This window comes from Acinonyx jubatus, chromosome B1 (genome assembly GCF_027475565.1).
Source record: "Acinonyx jubatus isolate Ajub_Pintada_27869175 chromosome B1, VMU_Ajub_asm_v1.0, whole genome shotgun sequence".
Taxonomy (NCBI): domain Eukaryota; kingdom Metazoa; phylum Chordata; class Mammalia; order Carnivora; family Felidae; genus Acinonyx; species Acinonyx jubatus.
In genome coordinates this window covers 89,500,448-89,523,440 of record NC_069382.1, presented here as the reverse complement: position 1 = coordinate 89,523,440, position 22,993 = coordinate 89,500,448, and the positions used below count along the sequence as shown (strand labels likewise).

General features: G+C 34.4%; 1 long non-coding RNA gene across 1 annotated transcript in view; it reads left to right on the top strand.

Annotated features, from left to right (window-relative positions):
* Positions 1-3,856: 3,856 nt before the first annotated feature.
* LOC128314458 (uncharacterized) overlaps positions 3,857-22,993 on the top strand; it is a 114,479-nt gene continuing 95,342 nt past the window's right edge. The window contains exons 1-4 of the long non-coding RNA XR_008296119.1: positions 3,857-3,906; positions 4,953-5,148; positions 5,637-5,731; positions 22,757-22,881. This is a non-coding gene — a long non-coding RNA (uncharacterized LOC128314458). The remainder of the gene's footprint in view (positions 3,907-4,952; positions 5,149-5,636; positions 5,732-22,756; positions 22,882-22,993) is intronic.

Genomic DNA, 22,993 nt, shown 5'->3' with positions numbered 1-22,993 from the left:
TAATCATTTGTCTGCACAAATTTGTACTGTGACGCGTTCGAAAATAGCAAAAGCTAACTTACAAATAGGCACACAGTATAGAGCAAAGTGAAATGTGTTTAGAAATCAGCAAAAGAAAAAAATAACTTTAGGAAAAGAAGATGAAGCTTGGATAGTTTGATATACAAGTTGCATAATATGAGGCGGTCTGTAGTTAAGAAATAACTGTCACAGAGTGAAGAACTATCTAACATCCAACTTGACAAGGAAAAACAAGTTGTAAGTTTAAAAATTCCCATGATTTTCCTAGAAAACAGTAACAAAGCTGATATTTAGATGAAAGGTGATATTTTATTTTTATTGTAAGATTTTAAACTGAAATTCTGTGCACTTATTACCAGCTATGAACATTTTCTTGAATAAATAAATAAATGAACCAATACAAACTGCTTTGAACGAAAGCTACTTCATTCATTTCTGATTAAATATGTAACATATATTTTAAAGGAACATGTAAATCATCTTTAACATTGAGTAAATATCTTTTGTGGTGTTACTTTGATTATTCAAAGGAATGGATAAAATTATTCACTTGCATCAAATTATAATAATTGTTGAGTCTTCTGTTGATTTAAATTCATATTATAATATAAGTTTGCTTCATCTATGAGGTTCTATGATAATCTATGGCATATTAACTTCCAAGGAGGAGAATAAGAGCTAATGTTTATTTTTAACCCAATTTTCTCTTAGTCATGGGCCCCAATAAAGTAGAAACATTTCTATTTTCCAGTGTATTACCAGAGTAAAAAGAAATATAAATATACTGAGGTATGGTCATCAGTCCTTACTCGCTTTCTAGATATGATAGTTCAGGAAGTCGGCTCAGTTACTAATGAGTTTATTATCATGTGGCTACACTATGGTTGAAATAATCAGGCTTCTACATAAGACATATCATGTCTTACTATACATTCATTCATCTGATTGATTTTATATTTCTTCCTCTAATATATTCCCTGATAGTTTACTGATTTGCTTTTTCTCATTTCCTAAAAGTGGTTTTGTTTAAATTATATTGCTCCCGTAACACCATAATATTAGACTTATCTTTATTTACTCAAACTCTCAGTCTGCTTGCTTGTGCATATGAAGTTTGGCTACTAAAAACTCATTTAATAGTTATAAGTTACAACTCTGTCTATGAATAACTGAACAAGATGCATTACCTGGAACACTTGGGTGGCTCATTCAGTTAAGTGTCCGACCTCATGATCTCATGATTTGTGAGTTCAAGCTCCACATCAGGTCCTCTGCTGTCTGCACCAAGCCTGCTTCAGACCCTCTGTTTCCCTCTCTCTCTGCCCCTCCCGTGCTCATGCTCTCTCTGTCAAAAATAAATAATCATTAAAAAAAAAGATGCATTACCTACTTGTTTCACAGAGTGTAAGTTCTTTAGCTTTATCAGGATGAAGAAAATCTAGGACGAGAAAAACTTCGTCCCTGTAGCGTTTTGTCTTTTTTCATTTTTTTTTTGTTTTTTACACATTTAATATTCATAATAAACACATGAACTAATAAACATTTGGTTATATAGTATATACTTATATCATCTCTTAATGTTAGATTTTTGATCCTCAAGAAATGACCTTCTCTATATTAATTTATTTTTTCACTCAAAAAGATTTATTGAATGCACATCATCTGTAGAAACTATGTTAGGTGCTTTGATAACTGTGAATAGGCTGCAAATTGAAAAGAAAAATGCTTTCAAAGTACTTTCAAAGAGTGAATAAATGAGAAAATTTAAGAAATGGCATAATTTTATATAACTGCATTCTTGAAAAGTCTCATACTGGATATAGTTTTACATTTCTTACTAACTGCTCTTTATTTTTAAAAAATTCAATGTTCTTAACCGCATAAATAATTGAGGGCTATTCATAGTCTATCCCTAATCTCAACAGAGGATAAAGACTTGTATAGCTGAGGTGACTGTCAAATTTATCGTCTAAATCAGTATAGTTTGAGGGTGAAAAGAACACCGTTAGTAATTATGCCAAACAACAGTCTTGAATCAGGTTACTCAAGGTAAGTCTGTACTTGTGTTCCTGCTAGGTAGAGTTTTTCTGAGCTAGAAAAGGAATTTTTAATCAGTTTTCTGATTAAACCAACACACAAGTCATTTTGCCAAACAGATACATTAAAACAAAGAACAGTGAAGACAAAATTAGGTTGCATTTTCAAGTAAGCCTCATTGGAAAGGAACAGAGTCATTTTAGAGTACTTAAAAGGAAGGCAGTCAAAATCGTTTCCTGAATCCTCTATGCAGTATCGCCCAATTCCTGTGTTTGCTATGACATTAAAATGGAAAGCTTGGAGTTTGGTGGCACATTGACTTCTTTCCATCATCAAATACTCACCCCAAAATGATGGTCTTTTATGTGTTGTTCACAGATTATTTAAAAATTTTTGGATCCTTGAATTTCTATCAAATGTTCACATTTCTCAGTATTAATTTATAGAAAATATTCTTGTTTTCTTTCTCATCAAGTGATGAAATGACCTCCTTCCAGTCCTCATATCTAAGAGAAAATGCTTCCTACACTCTCTTCCCCACACCCTTACTCCACATCGCAAATTTTATTTTATCTCCTGAAGTCATATTATGTGTTCTCCATGTTAGATGAATTGGTGTTACTTATTTATTTAGATATTTCTTTGTTGACTGTTTTGTTTCATTCAAATATGAGCTATTTAAGGGCTGAGGCTCCCTCTGTCAATTTCCTCTGTCACTACTTTTTCCTAATGACTGGAAGAATGTTTATAATAACAGGTGTTCAGTAAATATTTGTGTGATTAATAAAAGATTTGCCTCTAAGATGAAACGATACTGATAAATTCACCCAGTCAGCTGGTTTTAGAAAGTATTATTTAGAAAACGATGCTAAGGGCACCCGGGTGGCTCAATCAGTTAAGTGTCCAACTTGGACTCAGGCCATGATCTCACAGTTTGCGAGTTTGAACCCCGCATAGGACTCTGCTGTCAGCACAGAGCCTGCTTCAGATCCTCTACATCCCTCTCTCTCTCCCCCTCCCCCCGCTTACTCTTTGTCTCTCAAAAACTAAATAAACATTAAGAAAAACTTTTTTTTAATTAAAAAAAAGGAAAATGATGCTTATTAGAACATAGTTGGAAGTAGGTACCAAAGTTACTTTTAGTAATCAAATGTGTGTGTTAGAAAATATTTGAGCACTAAAACGATCTGGGAATGTAATTTTTTTTAATATGAAATAGAATAGACACATCTGTAAATGAGACAGTGTTAACAACCATTAAAACTATTTTCATAAAGCACACTATTGCTGTTTGTGAAAATAACAGATACCTGATCCTGATTTCTGAATGAGAACAAAGAAAATTAAGTGCAAACCTGAATTTACATAAATGACAATATTATGACGATTAAGGTGTATTGATAGATATTTCAAATCATATACTCTATGTATGTATACATCTTCTGAGATATATACTGGTAACTTAATACCTTTTACAGATATTAAGACCAGCATCACCACCACTAATCTTAGCTGCACTATATATCCTTCTTCCAATCATGCCATAGGTTAGATATGAAATACAACTGAGTTCCCAGAACTCAGATTAAAAGAATATGGAGATGTTTAATACTTATTAATGTGAAAACTGAATGCTGGCAGACATTCTCAACATTCATTGATATCGTGAGTTTATGCCTTAGCATTAGAATTATAAAATTTATCTTTAGCAGCATATCATTTTCTACTTTCTCTCTATAACTTATGATTTGTACGGCATTATGATTCTCCTATAATACATAATTTCCCATTTTGTTTTGACAGAAAGAACCAAAGCGATGAGATAATTCCTCACACAGGCCATCATGAGTAAAGCAATGCGTCCTTCAAATTAAATATTTCTCTAATATTTAGCCGGTTAACAGTGGTTTTAAAAGTTGGTATTTGTAACAGTATGTTTTACTTTATTCTTTGATCACAAGAGAAAAATAAATACCAAAAAAAATGCAATGGTACATATGAACTTTACAGTCTTACCAATATTATGCATTTCTTCTGAAACAGTTGTCTTCTGAAATAGTAAAAATAAAATTGATTAGGTGTATAAATGTGAATAATTCTTAAGCTATTAGACAAATATTTCTGATTATTAATCCTAAAAGAAGTTTCCCTTCCCCATGCAAAACAACCCTCATGGTTGTTTAGAAACATGAATCCTTTATTTATTACTTTTTCATTCCTAGTTTTCTCATCTGTCGAGTGGGAATAGCAATATCATCTGGCTTTTAGAGATTGATTTGGGAGTTCATAGGGCATAACTCAAAGGTCTTTAGATCTCTTGCTGGGAATACTAGAATACCAATGGTTTCTGTTTTTGTTTTTGTTTGCTTCTGGACTTTTGTTGCATGAAAATATGAAATTTGGAAGTATCTAAATAGTGTGAGTATGTGAAACCATGGGGAGAAGGGCATAGAGCTCCAGGACAGAGACTAGATAGGGTTTATCAGTCTTCCTTCTTGCAGTGTGGACCTACTTCCTATTCATTCCTTCCAGATAGGTTTCCCGAAACCATGTCCTTTCATAAAGGGCCTATGTTCTTATGATCTTACCTCTGCTAATATTTATATACACCTCTGCTGTCCTAACCACTCTTCTGTTCTATCCTTTTGAGCTTAACCTGACCCCCTTTCCTGATAATTTTCCTCTTCAACACAGTCCCCCATGCTGAGTAGGTAGCATTGCTATTATGCAGAATTTTATTAATTTTTTTTCTGAGAGATCATATTGGCACATCATTTTCATACCATGTCCTCTAATCCGTTCACTATAAAATCACGTGTATAGGGGACCTGAAAAGTATCAGAATTCCCTTATTTCCATTTTCACTAAATATCATAAACGTTTGTTTTTTTTAGCTCTGACGACTAAAAAACATTGACTGGCTTGTAATCACACGACAGTCTGGACAGAATTGAAAAAAACAAGAGTCTAGGTCTACAAGTATGCCTGCCTTCCTTCCACCATTATTTGCTGCTCAGAATTAAAGTCTGATTAAAGCATGGCCAAGCATCCTCTTGAGGGAGAAGGAAGGGAAAGGAAAGTGATTGAAAGGTTAGATTATGCTTAAAATTTGAGTTTCTTTTCATATTGTAATGGTGGCCCAGGAAAAGAAAGAATAGTTACTACTGGAGTCCCCAATTTAACGTTAAGTGTCTTGCCAACAGAGTTGAAAGTGCTTTGGATAATATCAGATCCCTTCACAATCCCCAAGTCTACTGTCTCCAACCCTGAACAAAGAACAACAAGTGCGAATAATACAGACAAAGATGATAGAAAAGTGAGAGTTTCAGATTACCATGGGGCCCTGCTCTGTTTACGAGTGGGGTGAAATTCCCATAGCTAGAGGCACTTCTTTGAATTGAGGTGAAATAATTATCTTCAGAAAATCACTGTTAAAATATACAAATGGTTCAGGCTTCATTAACACACTGTCACAGTTTACTTTATAAAATTAAAGAATTTGTGGTCTCAGGGCTCTGCAAATAAAAGGGAAAAAATGTCAGTTTTGCTTCATGAAATTGCAAATATCTCATACACAGCACCGGGTGGAAAGGGAAGGTCTACAAAGAATCCTGCAGTGAAGCTTGACCTCCTGAGGGTTGTGATTGAAGTATAAGGAACCAGGGTGCCTGAGGTACGCAGCCAGCAGTGAGTCTAAAACCAATTCTGATTTTTTTATGCTACAATTTCACCTGGGGTTGTTTCTGATATGGTCATGCTTATAATGTGTCAGGACATGTGAAATGTCTCCTTCTGTATTTTAAACTCATTCTGTATTTAAACTGTGTAGAGAAGAGTTCGCAGACTTTATTATGCTGCAAGACTGCTATATTAATTTTGAAATTTCTGCTGGCAAAGATGGCTAACCATTGGAATAAGCTTTTTAAAAACATGATAAAATGTGTGTTTTTTCCCAAAAGTTTTATTTAAAAAAAAAAAGATCAGGAAATACGACTCTATTTACAAGTCTTCCTGAAGACAAGGGATAAACATAAGAACCTGTCAATATACTTTCTGTGTTTAAAATAATGATTTCATAAGATTATATAAATTTGAAGATATACATATGAATTTTATCTTGTTAACATTTACATATGCCAAAGTGAAATAAACTAAGAAGATGTACTTAAGAGACTTCTTTGCAAACACCTAAATCTGAAGTTAAAGTTTAAGAATAGCCCAGACATTTCCTTGGCCCTGTAGAACCATAACCATTATAAAAATACATCTCAATTGAAATTTTCTTTCAACATGTAACATAATGATATACCCATGCTAATTGAAGGTATTTAAGTGAGGTGGAGTATCATGAGGGATGTATTTATGTTTTCATTTCAATCTACTTGAGCTGGAGAATATCTGATAATTAAAGCCATGACTGAGCTTGTGCCTTTCCAGTCCTTCTTCACAGGCAACAGTGGAAGAAACATTACAGCATATTACACTTATCTAATTACTTTGTGTGTCAATTATACAACAGTATTAAAAATATAATTGTTATATTTGGGGTTCTTTTATTTATTTATTTCCTGTATTTTTTTTCTCTTTCTTGCTTATAGATGTAATAGTCTGCTGTCTGTGGTTCAAGTCATATGTTTTCTGTTTTCACTTCCTTTTGATCTTGAGTTATTTACAGTATGATTAAATTAAAACACAGAACAATATATATCAATGTTATCATCACACCTCTTTAATGATGTGAGATTCCATCTGAATTGTTTTATGTCGGGAGAGGAATATTAATTATTGCATTGGGGCAGGAGAGTGTGCATTTTGAGGAAGTGGATACACTTTCTATTTTTCTCAAATTCCTAAGTTTTAGGAATTTTCTTGATTTTACTTTTCCCGTGTGTGTGAATAATTGTGTAAAAATAAGAACAAATTCTGGAATCAAGTATAACATACATTATTTAGGGTTTCTGGGTCACAGTCCCATCATCAAATGTTTCACCTGCAATGGGAAGGATTGAAGTCACAATCCAAGTCTGCATGAAGAAATTAAAATAACTAAGTGGCCACTAATATCTGATCCCAACCTCTCCAATTACACATTTTGATAAAATACTAATTAATGCTTTAAGAGTTGAACTAATGCTTTCAAATGAGAACAAATCACTTAGCATCAAACCTACACTGAACCAAAACCATTATTTTGAGAGAATGACAATGAAAGACTCTATAAATTATTCAAAAATGTCACACTAATCACAGTAACTTAGTGAACAACAAAATTATCAAAGTTTCAAAGATACAGATGTCTTTCCTCTTTTCTAGGTCAGTTAAACAGACATTACCATGTCAGCAAGAAAACAAGTGTTATTTTTTTTTTCTTGTGAAGCCTACAATGGACAAAAAATCTGGCTATAGGCCAACATAATAATTGGATATCTCCTATTTTATTATCTGTGCTGAATTATCTCCTTCCTGTGACAAAGCATACTAATACTATCAGGATTTCAGCAAAGATTACATGAACAACTTTGAAAATTTTAACACTTCAAGACCAGCCTCCAGAGTAACAGGCAATTCAACATGTACCGGTTGAAAACAGCTACAGAGAAGCTGTCTTAGTTCATTCCATCTGCTGTAACAAACGTACCACAGACTCAAACAACAAGTTCTGGAGTCCAGGAAGACCAAGATCAAGAAGCAGATACACTAGATATCTGGTGGAAGCCAACTTCTTGGTTCATAGATGGCCATCCTCTCTCTGGGTCCCCGTGAGGCAGAGGGACAAGGATTGTTCCCTGGGGTCTCTTCTATAAGGGTTCTTCTATGAGGGTTCTGCCCTCCTGACTTAAATGCCTCCAAAAGGTTTCACCACCTGATATCATCTCTTTGTGGTTAGGTTTCAGGCATATGAATTTGGGGGGAACACATTCAGTCTACAGCAGGAGCTGACTACCTGGCAGTGTTCATTTTTACCACTTATGCTATTTGTTACCACATCTTACTGCATCCCTTATTATTGGATCAGGACTGTGTATTCCCTTTTGCATATTTGACATTGCTTTTTATCAATGTTTAAGTTAATTTGCAAGTTATTTAATCAACATGTTATTCTAGTACCAGTGCTATCTGATATTCAGCTATCTGAACTAAGAATGGTAAAGGAGTCTAATTCAATTCTTTTCACCTATGACAATTTAACTAAACTATAAAATACAATGAATGTCACTTCATAACTGCAGAGAAGTTCCTCTAGTATTCTGAAAATTAGTGCAGTTGTAAGATGTCAGCGCTTTGATCTCTATTCACCAGTGGGATCAGGTTCATGTGTCTTGTCAATAAATTTAATTAAAGAGTTTGATATGTTGTGATTAACTGACTTGCACTCTTAAGATTAGATGAAGTATAGTGCTAAACTTATTTAATAAGCAGAGATGATGAATAAAAGGTAAGAAATTAAATAACATTTTGTTTTAAGCCTCTTCAACATCATGAGTTTTATATTTAAATAAGGAAACCTAGGGACAGGTTGGAAAGTCATTTAATGAAGGAGTCTCAGGAATGTTCAAAAGACATTTCTTAATTTAAATATTGAAAAGCTTGACACAATCACAGGCTCTATCTGAAATTATTCCATACTGTTTCTTACGGATGACAATGAAATAATTTCATGACACATCAATTCATTCCTGACATATTTAAAGTATTAAAAAATGCTGCACAATTTACAAAAGTAGTGGAGGACAATCAGTAGGTACATAGATAGGTCAAACAATTCCATGGGGCACCTGGGTGGCTAGTTGGTTAAGCATCCAAGTTCGACTCAGGTCATGATCTCATGGTTTGTGAGTTTCAGCCCCATGTCAGGCTCTGTGCTGACAGCTCGGATCCTCGAGCCTGCTTCAGATTCTTGTTTTCCCCTCTCTCTGCCCCTCACCCACTCATGCTCTCTTTCTCTCTCTCTTAAAGATGAACATTAAAAAAAAAAAACAAGTTTCCTAACATATAATAAAAAAAGCTCAAAGATCAGAGTTTTATTGAGTGTTAAGCTATGGGTAGAAAAGTCACAAATGTAGCCTGACAATTAACTCATAACAACTCTATTGGCCCATTTTTTTTCTCCATGTGCCCATATTTGTAAAAGGGTTTATAAGAAGGTGGTAAATACTCCTCACCCAATGCTAGATGTTGTGTTTGAACATATTTTAATTAATTGTTCTATTGCTTACTATGTTTAAAGCTATTGTGCTTTTCTGGCTAGCATATAATAAAAGCTATAATTTTTAAAGATTACTAATTTGATACCATGAAATGTAATTATGAGAATGGCAATATTCACACTCTCATGATTCTTCTAAATCTTTCAATTAAGGTATGTAAAATTATAAATTATACATGAAGAATCAACAAATTATCAAACCTAAATTTGAAAATACTATGTCCATTATTCTAGGCAAGGTATTTCTTTTATATGAGTGGCCTACGAGTGCCATGGTCAAAAGTAGTACACACATTACATCAAATTGTCAATAAAATAAGAATATTAAACCTTATTATTATTATTATTATTCTTTTGCCTATAACACTACTGTGCCCATTTAAACTTAGACTATAATTGTTCTGATCACAGTGTAGGTAAAGACTCTGGTGAAATGATACTGCTAACAGTTTTCAGACTGTAACCAAAAGATAACCAAAACCACAGTAGGTTTTAAATCCAGGACAGAGTCAGCTTGCAATGAGAATTCCCATTGCCAGTGAGGAATTCTGGGTAGCAGTGCTTTAAATAATGGATGTAGTCGAAACAAATTTATATACACTGATTATTTTAGCTTTCAGGGTAAGGAATTTTATTAGAAAATGTTCTTTTTAAGCATTGAAAAAAAATCCTTAAAGTGTAAATAAGCCTTGGGGAGTTATTTCAACTAATGACACAGTCTGAAAAGAACCGAAGCAGCAAAATTCCATGTCAAAAGTTTAGATTGATTGTGACTATAGTATAGAATTTTATAGCCTCTCTGGAACAAAGGAAATATCACCTTTTAATGTGAAGTCATAATTTAATTTTCTTAGCTGATGTAAACTATTTTGCTGACTTTTAATGAACCCAGGAAAATGCTTAATGTTTATATATGTCTTCAGATGTTATATGTGTCCATAACCTGAGCCAATAAAAATGGGTTGCAGAATTGGATATAAATTAAATGGGATTCGTTTTTCCTTTCATTGTATGTATTTCAGATAAATAATAAGTAAGGTCTATGATAGAAAGAGGAGAAGCAAGAGTCATTGTTATCCTTTGCCAAATTATATATACCTGCTTGTCTGTGCAATATGGAAGTAGGGTACCAACTGATTACCAAAAAGGGCCTGTAATTGTCCACTGAAGAAACTGGACCTACCTAAAGACCTTGAGACTCATGGGATACACCATCTCCCTAGGTCAAATTCAAAATAGTCTGTTCATTGCCCGATGTCTTAAAAATTGTGAAAGTTGGGGTGCCTGGGTGGCTCAGTCCGTTAAGCATCCGATTTCTGCTTAGGTCATGATCTCATGGTTCATGAGTTCAAGCCCCACATCAGGCTCTGTGCTGACAGCTCAGATCCCGGAGCCTGTTTTGGATTCTATGTCTCCCTCTTTCTCTACCCCTCCCCTGCTCCTGCTCTGGCTCTCTCTGTCTCTCAAAAACAAATACATGTTAAAAAAATAAAAATAAAATTGTGGAAGTCATAATTACAGTAGCCCTCAGAATATTCTAAATTTACCTGTTTAATTATTTAATTAAACCCTTTAATTCTTTTTAGTCCATTCACATTTGTATACGGTTTAAATTTACATGTAGCAAAGATGTATTTTTAATATTTTCTCCCTAATATTTAGAAAGTAATTCAACAGTCTCAACCGACATGATTTCATCAACTATTTTAACAAGTAAAAATAGTTTGGTTTTTGCATTTTTCTTTGAAAAAGATGGCACCATCATCAAAAAGGGAAGACCATTGTGTGTTCCACGATCTATCTCAAAGTTTGCTATGCAAGTAAACCCATGGTCAGTTAGCTTCACCCGGTACATATAATGAAGAAAGGTCAACTGTAAACTAAAAATGACAATGAATCCTTCTGGAAATGAGTCATAACAGGAAAATCCCATAATACTGCCTCTTGGCTTTCTTCTTAAGTTCTTTTTAAGTGTACATTTAATATAATTGGATGAAAAAGGATATAGTCACCACAAGAATAAAGACTGGCATTGTATAAACCTGATGCAAGAGTGTTTGAGACTTCATAAGAAAGGAGCTTTTTTAATGTTTAGTTTTATATTTCCCTCTCACAAATTATACTCACAAATAATTCATTTTTGGTATTCTAGCATGAAAACTAAGTAGACATAGTAAATATTTTAAATTCTTTATTTTCATTTCAACCATAGCTATAATAATCTTCCTTTTTAAAGATTGTTACTGCAACTATCCACAACCATACTTTGGAGTGACTAAATAACATGTATTATGCACCCACCAATTAGGACCCACCAAATTAGGATTTGCAATCCTAGTTACAAATTAGAGCTTGACCACACTAAATAGGAACAAGTGTGTTTCTCACTTAGTTCAACTTCAACAAATTCTTTCCTAAAGCCACAAGGAAAAAAACATACAATTTAATCAGCCTTGAATCTGTAATAGTTTTCAGAAATGAACTTGGTACATTTTTTAATTAGTTTTATATGCACAACTGCTAGCTATTGCTTTGATTAGTAAAGTCGCAAAGTGCTGCTGAGTGTGGGTGGGTAGCTTGTTTACTGGTATAGAGCAGTGTCTTCTCCCTGGGTAACATAAATGAATCATTACCTGTGGGCCTTTAATGCTTCAGTGGTCACAGTGACTTCTTTATAGGCATTCAAAGCAAGGTAGGTAATATCAACAAACACAGGGCCAAGTCCATAGAAACTACCCCGTAGAGAATGGAGGTAATTATCTGGAAAATTCAGTACAACACATAACATATTTAGCAAAAACTTGGGATTAAAACAACAACAACAGCAACAAAAATTTCATCCAGTCCCTAGCATTTGTCCCAAACTGTAATTAAATTGTATCTATACCCCACCATCCTTGCTTTAAGGTCAAGGACATCATTTCAATTGTGATTGATGATGATTTCAATTGTGATATGATAATCCAGAACTGATTAAGAGGGCATTGGTAAATGTCTTAAGTGAGAGTAGAAACTAGATATTTTAACCAATATTTTTCACAGTTAATCACTAGAAAAAGGGACGTAAAGTTTAGATTATTGTGTTTATTCTTGTTCTGTGAGCTATCAAGATGAAAAACATGTAATAATATTCATTCCATGTCTACATATCTATAAAACAGGCCCTGATGCTTCCACCTGATTCTTACATTTTAGTACAATGATTATACCCAAACAAAGAACTCTAAACACAAATTCCTAATAGTGAACATAACCAAGAATTTTATGAAAAAAAAATTGTGTGTTAATTGCTTGTAGCCATCTAAGCACATCTCTACAGTGACAAACAAGGAATGAATAGAAGTTATTTGCGTAACTTACTTCTAAATAAGAAATATACTTTAAGAAAAGTAAGAAAGACATTGCTCTAAGTAAATTTACAATTTTAAAGTTGTCATCTTGAAGCCTATGATCTTATTTTTCAACTGTATTGCCTTTGCTCAAAATATTGCTTTGCATTTTTTAAACAAAAGAAACTCAATTCTCTGCATTAAATCTAATGACACAAATGTTTCTATTCCTACCTCATTAAAAGTTAAAAGCCATGATGGCTAATGATGTTGAACACCTTTCATGGTCTTATATGCTGTTGTGGACTGAACAGTGTCCCTCCAAAATTCATATGTTGAAACCCTAATCCAAAAGTTGACTGTATTTGAATATAAGATCAATAAAGAGGTAATAAATCTTTTCTTAATGTCTATCTATCTATCTATCTATCTATCTATCCTATCTATCATCTTCCAATTTACCTATTTACATATTTATTTTTGAAAGAGAGACAGAGATAGGGAGCATGTGAGTGGGGAAGGGGCAGAGAAAATGAGAGAGAGAATCCCAAGCAGGCTCCTAACCATCAGCAGGGAGCCCAATTCAGGCTCAGTTTCAGAAACCGTGAGATCATGACCTGAGCCCAGATCGAGGGTCGGACGCTTAAATGACTAGAGCCACCCAGGTGCCCCAAGAGATAATACATGTTAAGGGAGGTCTTAAGAGTGGGGGCTTAATCTGATAGGAAGAGGAAAAGAAACAGAGTTCTTTCTCTCACTCTGCACATAGATGGAGAAAAGTTCACGTGAGGACATAGGGAAAAAGTGGCTGTCCCCAAGCCAGGAAGAAACCTCACCAGAAACCCTGACAGCACCTTGATCTTAGACTCCTAGCCTCCAGAACTGTGGGCAAATAAATATCTGTTTTTTTCTAAGCCACCCAGTGTGTGATACTTGGTTATGGCAGCCCAGCAGACTAATACATATCCCAAGTGTATATATTCTTCAGTGAAATATTTCTTCATGTATTCTGCCCATTTTCTAATTGGAATAATTTTTTTAATGCTGGGGTTTGAGAGTTCTTTACATATTCTAGATATCAGTGCTTTGTGCCATATATGGTTTGTAAATATTTTGTCCCAAACTATATTATTGGGGAGGAAAATTTTTGTTTACCCTTCGAGGTTCTTCTGGGTGGTCTAAAAATCAAATCGATATGAGATATATTAATAAGAGAAAATCAAATTTAACTTCATACATTTTGGGAATCCATGTAAAATGAGATTCCAAAGACAGTCAAGTAAAATGAGGTATACATGTCATCCTGAACTAAGTACAGGGGCTAGGGGTCTGTGACTTCAATGGAAAGGAAAGCAATTCCCAGGAAGGTGAAACAGAATAAATGTTTGGTAAACAATTTTTTTCTGGGCCATATTGAAACAGTGGGATATAGAAAAGAATTAACAAATCAACCTTGCTACAACCCTCCCTATCTAGCACCACCATTTCATATTAGACTATAGTTATCTATGGTGATAACCCTATTCCTGGAGTAGTTCCCTTATCTAAATTTTTTAAGCAATTAGAAGAAGGTCAAAAGTTCTTCCTGCATCCTTTGGACCTTCTCTGCAGCTCAAAATAATCTGCATGACGAAGTGGCATATTTTGGTGTGACTTGCTCTGAGCCCTACAGTAGCTTGTCTTTCCATCATTTTAACAGGTATTTACAGAGAAAAGTTTAATTTTGATGAAGTCTAATTTATCAATTTTTCCTTGTATGCACTATGCTTTTAGTGTCAAGTCTAAGTATTCTTTGACTAACCCTAGTTCTGAAAACTTTTCTGATGTTTTCTTTTTTCCCTAAAAGTTTTACAGTTTGGCATTTCATATATAAGTCTGTGACCCATTCTGAATATATATATTTTTTGTATTATGTATGAAACTTGGGTCAAATTTCTTTTTTTCTTTGTACTTACAGATGTTCAATTTGCTCCAGCACCATTTGTTAAAAGGGTTATCTTAATTTCACTGAAAAATTTTTTCACTTTCATTAAAAATCACTTGGGCACATACATGTGGGACTTTTCTGGGTTTTTATTCTGTTTCACTGATCTATATGTTTATATGTCCACTAATACTACAGAGTGCCTTTATCAACATTTCATTCTTGAGTACTCCAGGAATTTCATACTCTTGAAATTAGGTAGATCAATTCCTCTAAACTTTCTTTTTGAAATTGTTTTAGTGATTGAAGATCTTTTGCCTTTCGCTATAAATATTAGAATAATCTTGTGTATATCTATAAAAATATTGCTGTGATTTTGGTTGGGAAAAAGTTAAACTTGTGTTTTCCTATACTCATACACTTCTGACACCAGTTGTGTGGGTTGTTCCACACCAAGATATTCTCTCTTCTTGGTGGAAACTGACTACTGTCCTACAATTTAATTCAATTCTGACACTAACTACTTGGAGTTAGTACAGACCCTACAGATTAAAGGGATGCACTAAAGGTGAGGTAAAGGGTATTAAAGTCAATCCCACAAGACTGCTCCCCACTTCAAACGCCAATCACAAGTTTGGGATTCTGGTATTTCTGACTGGTTATAAACTGAGCTTGTCACAACTCCTTTCTTGGGATTGGTAACTCGATAAAATGACTCAAAGAACGCAACAAAGCACTTTACTTACTATTACCAGTTTATTATAAAGAATATAATTCAGGAATGGCCAAATGGAAGAGATGAATAGAGCAATATAGGTGGGAAGCGGTGCAGAATCTCTGTGTCCTCCCTAGATGCACCACTCTCCTGGTACTTCCATGTGATCATCAATCCAGAAACCCTCTGAACCCTTTTGTTTAGGGTTTTAATAAAGGTCCATAATGTGGGCATGACTGAGTAAATCCTTGGCCATTGGTGATTAAACCCAACCTCCAACTCCTTTCCTGTCTCCTGAAGTCAGAGGGATAGGGCTGAAATTTCCAAACCTGTAATCACATGGTTGGCTTCTCTGGCAACCAGATCCCATCTTCCAAGAGTCACAGTCACCTCATTAGCACATACTCACCTGTGGTTGGAATGGGGTTATGATGAAAAATAAAAGGTACTCCTCAAACCCCTACCATTCAGAGAATTCCAAGGATTTAGAAGCCCTGTGCCAAGAACCAGAGGCAGAGACTAAATATGCATTTCTCATGTCACACTTGTATATTAATTTGAAGGGAACTGACATTTTTCTATGTGGAGTCTTGCAATGCATGAGCATACGTTTCTCTGCATGTATCTTTATACATATATATTTAATTGTTTTTCCTTAGGTTTCTAGTTTTCAGCATACAAATCTTATGTTTTCGTTAGATTGACACCTAAGTATTTAATTTTTTTGAGCAATTGTGTTACACCTTTAATTTTAGAGTCCATGTGCTAATTGTTAGTATATAGAAATACAACTGATTTTGGAACATTTGTCTGTTATCCTTCAACATTGCTGAACTTACTTGTAAGTTCTGGGAATTACATGTATAAAGTTCTTAGTTTCTACACAATCAGGTCATCTACACTCGAGAATTTTTTTCTTCCTTTCATGTTCTTATGCCTTTTATTTTCCATTTCTTCCACTATTGCACTGACAAAAACTTTCATGGTTATGTTAAATAAGGGTGGTGAGAGCAGATCTTCTTGTCCTTTTCTCAATCTTAGAGAAAAGACCTCCAGCCAGTCTCTCATCATTATATATAATGTTAGGTGTAGGTTTTTTGTTGTTTTGTTTTGTTTTGTTTTTGTTTTTGTAAATTTCCTTAATTAAGATGAGTTAGTTTCTCTCATTTCCTATTTTTCTGAGACATTTTATTATGAATAGGCATATAATGGGTGTCAAATGCTTTTTTCTGCATTGAGAGTCTGGTCATTTAATTTGTATTTCTTTCCTCTCTCTCTCCTTTCCCCCCCCAAGACTATAGTGATAGTAACGTGCTGATTGCTTATAGTCACAGAGACCTCTTTGGCTTTTTTTTTTCTTTCAGGATATTTTGTCTCTGATATTCAAGTGGTAATTTCTATTGTTCTATCTTACAGCTCATTATTTCTGCATATGTCCTCTATCCTTCCTATTCTATTGACCCCATCTTTTTAATTTCTTTTTTATTTTTATTTCAAGTTTTTATTTAAATCCATGTTAGTTAATACATATGGTAAAATTGGTTTAAGGTATAGAATTTAGTGATTCATCACCTACGTGTAACACCCAGTGCTCATCACAAGTGCCCTCCTTAATACCCATCACCTTTTTAGCCCATTCTCTACCTCCCTCCTTCCATCAACCCTCAGTTTATAGCAATTATTGTATGTTCTAGTTCTAAAATTTCCATTTTATTCTCTTTACATCATTTATTTTACTGTTGATGCTTTCTATTTTTTATTGAGACCACATTTTGGTTTGTTTTAAATGTGATTGTAATTGCTCATTGAAGCATTTTCATGTTGGTTGTTTAAAAATATATCAGATAATTTGGGCTGCCTGAGTGGCTCAGTCGGTTGAGCATCCAACTTTGGCTCAGGTTATGATCTCACCGTTCACGAGTTTGGGCCCTGCCTCGGGCTCTTTGCTGACAGTTCAGAGCCTGTAGGCTGTTTTGGATTCTGTGTCTCCCTCTCTCTCTACCCCTGCCTGGCTTACTCTCTGTCTGTCTCTCCCTCTCAAAAATAAATAAGCATTAAAAATTTTTAAAAAAATAAAAAAATAAAAATATACCAGATAATTCCATTATGTCTGTCATCTTGGTTTGGCATTTATTGATTGCCTTTTTTCATTTCATTTGAAACCGCCCCATTTCTTTGTATGAGTGATTTTCTATTGAAATTTCCATATGTTATACACACACACACACACACACACACACTATATTATGATATTTCGGATTTTTATATTTAGGCTAATTGCTCCAGCATGGTGGGGAATGGTCCACTTTCTCACTGCCATTTGGTACAAAAGTTCACCTTCTCATATGCTACCTTTAACACCTCAAGTAGTGGACTTGTCACTACTAGGTAGAGGTAAAAGTTTGTCTCCCCCATTAAACCTTCACTGATAGTTTCCTGATGAGAAGTGCCTTGTCAGTGCTTCCTACATGGTTTCCACTGATGCCATGGGGAAGGGATGCTGATGGCCTCTTTGCTATTGGGCTATGATGAAAGACTTGTCTATCCATGAGGTCTCCTCCAGCCCTCTCTTGTTATCCCAGTGGTGGGGGGGAGGACTGCCTTTTCCCTACTGGTTGGGAATAGAAGTCCAGGATCCCCATCCTGCCTTCTATGAAACCTCATTAAGGGTGACTTGTCGCAACTTGGCAACAGTGGACACGTATGATTTTTTTCTTGGCCCTCACAGGCATGGGTAAGGGTTGACTGTGGTGTTTTCCAGGAGTATTGTGGCAATTATCTGAAAGTTTGTTTTGCTAGGATACCCCTTTCATGGTCGCTGGATTGAAGAGAGAAGCTTTTGTTTTATCTTTTTTTGTCTGCATCTACTTGCATTTGAGGGTGACCAGCTTCTTCAGCCTAAAACCTGAGATGCGTGAAGCAAAAATAAAACCTAGGGAGTTCATCACCATGTCACTCCCTCCATCCCATTGGCTCTAGCCCATCAGTCTTCTATCTTTCAATCTTCTAAAGTTTGCTTCACACATCAGCCTTACACATATACTTGTTAAGTTACACTTTGGTTGTGCTTGTTGGTAGAAATAGAGAAAAGGACATTTATTCCATCTGAAATTCTGGAAGAAAATTGAGTTTCCCTTTTGGGGGTAAATTCAAAGACCGTTTATGAGACACAGAAAAACAATGTCTCATTATTTATAATCACATCCAACTTGTGACAAAAACAGCATTTTCTAATATTAGTTGATGAAAAAATATTAGGGTTGAAGTACCCAGTGAGAAATGGGATTTGAGGAATGTAGTTATGCTGTTCAGAGAATTGAACTGGACCAGAAATTTTAATTTGAATGCTACTTGCATATCAGTAATTAGTCAATTGTGAAAACAACTGAGGTTGCAAAGAAAAAAAAAATAGAGAGCAAGAAAAGAAAGACAAAATACTTTGAAGATAACAGTGAAACGATCTGAGAAAACAGTAGCAAAAAAATTTGCTATTTTTTCAAATCTATGCAAAAAATAGCATATCCCATTCATTTGTTCTTATATTCTTCTCTAAACATAGTTTTGCAAATATATACTAAAGAAATTGATAAGCACTTTATATGATAAACTAGGATTTTTCCTTCAAATGAGTGTATAGCCCTTTTCTCAGTCTCGTTATATTATGGTGCATCATTTAAGCAGTTTGATAATATGACATCCTGAGTGAGAAGGCAGGATAAATTTGTTCAAAATTTACTTCTTTATATTTTGAAAAATGAAATGTTTACTCTCCACATCAATAATAGATAAATACCCTTGATCTTGAAATCAACTATAATTCTCCTGAAAAACAAATATAGTGAATTGAGAAACATGTTTATATTTTCTCCTTTATGAAACTTCAGCATACTGGAACTACAGACATACTATTTCATAAGCCAAAAAAAGACAAACAGAATAGGAGAAGGGATGACAGCAGATGAGAGAGGTGAGTTTAATTATAGAAGAGTAAAACAGTTTAGACTGGTAACTAATATAGAACACCAGGGAACATTGAAACCTGAGTACTATAGGAGAATCCAGGAAAAATCAAACTGAACTGCACTGCGAAAATCCAGAACGTTTCAATTATTGGCGGGATCGATACCTCAAGGGATGGGGGTGGGGTGGTAAATGGTAGGGCTAAATATGTGACAGTTAAGTCTATATAGTCTATTCTAGAATTCCTACTCTCTTCCAAAATATGCAGGCAATTACCACTCTCTAATCTAAGATAAATTTTTATGATTTCTTCCAGAAATTATCATATTACTATGAGATTGCCTAAAAGGAAATCTTATTTTTTTAACTTATTGATTTATTTTGAGAGACAGAGAGAGAGAGAGAGAGAGAGAGCGCAGACGAGGGGCAGGGAGAAGAAGAGAGAGAATTCCAAGTAGCCTCTGCACTGTCAGTACTGGATGAAATGCAGGCCTCGATCCCACAGACCATGATATCATGACCTGAGCAGAAATCAAGAGTCAGATCCTCAACCAACTGAGCCACCCAGGTGCCCCAAGAAGCCCTGTTTTTATCTAGTTTCATTCATGTACATAAAGCTCCAAACTATATTGAAAGATTCACCAGAAAGTTAAACAATGTTTTGTTTTTTTACCATAAAGTTCAAGGATGAAAGAAATAAACAAACAGAACAAAAATAAGCAAAAGAAGCAGAAATAATTCTGCTAGCAAAAGCTATACTTTATAGCTAATAGAGTTTACGTATAAGTATACATACATACACACATGCAATTATAAGTGTCATCGTGGAATATCATGTATGGAATATATATATATATACACACACACACACATATATACATACATATATATGCATTGCATATATATTTATAATGTAAATATTATAAAAAGGGATGTTTTAAATACATTTATATATATATATATATATATATATATATATATATATATATATATAATAGAACATATTGCATCCATAATAAATGAACAAGATACCACAAAATAAAAAAGATATTTTTTTAGTTCCTAACATGAAAAATAAATTATAGGGAAATGTTAACAAAATTCAATAGAACAATTCAAAGGAAAATTCAGGAATAACCAGAATTATAAACAAATGGAAAATACATGAGAAAAGGAGAGAAAAGATAAGAAGATAAAGAAAATGTTTTCAAAACATTTCCTTCACAAAAAATGGAAGAAAATGATCAAAGAAATAATTCAAGAAAATTTTCCAGGGCTCCAAGATACATATTTAATGCTAAAGGACTTGAAGAATTGGCAGATCAGTAAATGCCAGTCTCACCCAAAGCCACATTAGGCATCATTATGAAATCAAAACCCTGGAATAAAGATAAGATCCAAAAAATGTACAGGACAGAAAAATAAAAGAATAAAAAGAAAAGAGAGAGAGGGAAAAGAAAGGAAGAAAGAAAGAAAGAAAGAAAGAAAGAAAGAAAGAAAGAGAAAGAAAAGGAAAGAGGGAAGAAAAACAAAAACAAATATATAAAAAGAATCAAGAGGCAGAATGGCAACTATCTTGTATATACATATACATACATATATATCTTAACATATATATCTGTAATCTATCTATCTATATAAATATATATACATAGATGTATATACATCTATATACATGTTAAAAGACAGATATATCTTTAATCTATATAAAGATCTATAGATCAATAGATTGATAGATATACACATGGAGTTATGGGGGTTTTTAAAAGTTGTTACCTTTCTCAGGAAGCTTCTATAGAAAGTGCTCACTCACCAAAACAGATGTGGGGTGGGGGGAATATGAAGAAGCAAGAGGAAGAGAAACATAAGATTGATTTAACAGAAATCCAAAACAAGAGTGAAGCAAAAATTGGCCTTGTATTCCTGGCTTGTTAAATGTTGAATCAGGAAAACAGTGTAAAAGAAAAATAAAGGTGGGTGTCTGGATGGCTCAGTTGGTTAAGCTTCCAACTCTTGGTTTTGGCTCAGGTCATGATCTCAGGGCTTGAGGGTTCAAGTCCCGCATCGGGCTCTGAGCTGACAGCATGGACCCTGCTTGGGATTGTCTCTATCTCCTTTTCTTTCTCTTCCCCTACGTTGCTCACACACTCTCTCTCTCTAAATAAATAAATAAACTTTGAAAAAAAAAAGAAAAATATAGAGGAGGAATGAAGGAAAGAAGGAAGAGAGGGAGAGAGCGAAGGAGGAAAGAGAGAAGGGGAAGAGGCAGGGAAAGAAAAAAAGAGAAAGAAAGGAGAGAGGGAAAGGAGAAAGGGAAGAATGTAATGGAAAAAGAAATATTTAACAAATTGTTAAATATATTGTAAATCAGCTCGCACAGGATGATACTTGTGCATCAGGGGTTAACTATCATAGATTGTTAAATATACTATGTATCAGCACTCAAAGGATCCCAGTTGTGCATCATGAATTAAGTATAATAAACATAAAAGTTGGAAATGCAAGCCAGAAACATTCATAATAGTAATCTTATACTTGATGATAGATATATCATATGAATATATTTATGAGTTGAGTGGCATAAGATAGGAAGTGCATGACAAAAAAAAAAATCTTAGAAATTCTCCCTGCTTCAAAGGCATTTAGACCTAGCCAGCACTATTTTTTTATATCTTGAGGCAAAAAGTGACGAACCTGGGCTGAAGCTACTTACATTCCAGCATGTTGAGACCTGTCAGTTTTCTTCAAAATCAGGTAACCATTACTCAAGGGAGTGCATGACAATTTTCCGTGGATTATCAGGCCTGGATTCGTTTTCAAGTATTTAGTTTCAGATTCTCAAATTTCATATGTATTCTTTCCTAAATTGACCTGCTTAAAAGTTTATAATATGAGTTGTACTTTCCCCTTTGCCCTGCCAGAATCCTTCTTTCTCTCTTTATAAAAGAAAGGCAAACTTATGCATTCTCAATTGTTAATATAGTGCATTGCGCTAATGTGTAAAAAACTTCAAGGCACCAAAGAAAGAAAGAATTACAAACATTGCTGGTGCTGCTGTGAAAAATAATGGTGCGGTAACAAATGCTATTATAATTCAACAGGGTTCTAATCCTTAAACTTCAACAAAATTGATTAAAAGTCATTAAGTTGAAAAATGGCAAATCGTGAAAACTATTTTTAGGACATACTACTGTTTTATTTGGATTATAAATTTCATGTTATGAAAATAATTAGTTGACATCCCTGTAAAAAAATCAGACCAGGGCTCAGTCGGCTCAGTCAGCTGAGCATCCGACTTCAGCTTAGGTCATGATCTCACAGCTCATGGGTTCGAGCCCCCTGTCGGGCTCTGTGCTGACAGCTTGGAGCCTGGAGCCTGCTTCTGATTCTGTGTCTCCCTCTCTCTCTGTCCCTAACCGACTCGCATTCTGTCTGTCTCTCTCAAAAATAAATAAAACATTAAAAAAAAAAGATTTAAAATAAAATTTAAAAAATTACCTTAGGTTTTTACTTCTGATAATGATGGAATAGGTATTTCAAACCAATCTTGTTTCATTTAACAGCTAGAAGAGATGGACAAAATGTTTAAAGTATCTTCTTAAAGACTCTGTTTGAAGGTGTTAGTAAGCAATCAACGCTGTGAGGACTTGTGAATCCCAAGTCCAGGAAAGGAGAAAGGCCAAGAGAGGTGAGCTTATCTTTTAGGGTAACTTTCAACTAGAAACAGTTATCTGTTGCCATAGTGAAAGGAAGGCTGTGTGCGAAATTCTAAGCTAAGCAGAGCTTTTAATAGACTAGTT